Source organism: Arachis ipaensis, chromosome B05, assembly GCF_000816755.2.
Source record: "Arachis ipaensis cultivar K30076 chromosome B05, Araip1.1, whole genome shotgun sequence".
Taxonomy (NCBI): domain Eukaryota; kingdom Viridiplantae; phylum Streptophyta; class Magnoliopsida; order Fabales; family Fabaceae; genus Arachis; species Arachis ipaensis.
In genome coordinates, this window is record NC_029789.2 from 3745708 (window position 1) to 3747492 (window position 1785).

Consider the following 1785-nt stretch of genomic DNA (forward strand, 5'->3'; position numbering starts at 1 on the left):
CCAGTTTTCATGAGACACATGAGGATACACATGCTTTATATAAAAATCACATGATCCATTCCCAAGAATCATGAATTCTATAATTTTTATGCCATGCTATCATATATATAATAAATAATCCATGATTATTGAAACTAAATACTACCGACCTTTATGTAATTCTGCTGAAAAATTGAGATCTATGAGTTAGATATTTAAGTTTAACAATCTACATATCATGCTAAAATAATGTTTGTTCTGTCAAAACCTAAAATGGTTAACCTAAGACGATAATGGAAATGAAAAATAGTATCCTTAAGATGAGCGAAATTTTGGTTTTACACAAATACTAACCATATATGAAGTTTTGGCACAATTTTATTACTACAAGATATTAAATATTATCCTTATCCTTTAGATGAGAAATGGATTCCCTTACTAGTTATTATTCAACTACATATTATCATAATTGCTCTCTAATTAATTTTTTTTTACTAGATTAAAAAAATTGAATTGATAACTAACTTATTAAATTGGCCGAGGGGTCGACTCACTTATCCGTTTAAACAAGTTAATAAAGAAAAAAAATGATAAACAAAAAAACATCAATAAAAATTGAATAGAAAGATACATTAAAATTGAAATAGAAACAAAAAGAATAAATTGAAATTAAATATAAAGAGAATCACTTTACTTTATACCTAATTTTTTGACGCAACAAGAAAGAGACTCTTCAACCTAACTAACTTGTCCACATCATACTTTTTGAGAATTGAATCGAATGAATTCCTTAACCTTCTATCCGATTCCCTAATGCAATAAGAGAGGGACTCACTCAATCTCACTTGTCCATATCATGGTTTTATCACGAAACCAAAAGAGGGGATTCACACATCTAATCACAGAATGACGATTATAATAGTTTACGAGGTATTTATAACCTCTTATCAGGCTTAAAAATAAAGAAAAACCCTAAACCTGTAACATAAAGCTCAATTTAGTAACTAAAGAAACAAAATTAAAATATATCGAATTAAATTGAACATTTTAAAAATATAACCTAATAATTTTTAAATAATATTTGAACTCTTTATATCATGAACCTTTGAAGCACATATCACAAGTGTTAAGGTTTCGAATTTCACATTGTGCATGCAGCAACTCATTTATCAATGATAGACCCTTAAATGAAGCTCAGATCCATAACGGTTTGGCCAAAAATAATAAATTCTTATATTTTTCAATATTTTTTTTACATAATGGATAAAGATGGACCATTCTGCTATGCACAAAGAAAGCTATTCATTCACTGGCAGTGGCAGAGTTTGCCATATTGATCTGAACTCTAAAGTAAGAAGCAGCATATGATAATTTTGGTGCACATGGTGATGAAAATGGTGTCTCCCTTTATAAATCCTAAATAAATTGAAATCATGGCTTCAAAGAAACAAGAGACTTTATGATACCAATGCAATTGAGGGTAGAGTACATAACATGGCATAACAGCATTGTTCCATGAAGCATGAACTATATAGATTTAGAACACGACATGTTTTCATGGTTTGAAATATAATGGAGCAAGCCCATTACTTTTGGCCACATCTCTTGGTGAATAGTATTATTGTGACTATATATGCTGACACTAATAACGTGCACCCTTTAATTAAAAAGAAAAAAAAAATGTTATTTTAGTCTTAAAGATTATAATATTGAATTTATTTCAATTTAAACTATTAGTAACTTTCAAGGGTGAGAGTTTGTTTCTCTCTTTATTTAATGTTCTTTTTTTTTTCTTTTGCGATTTAA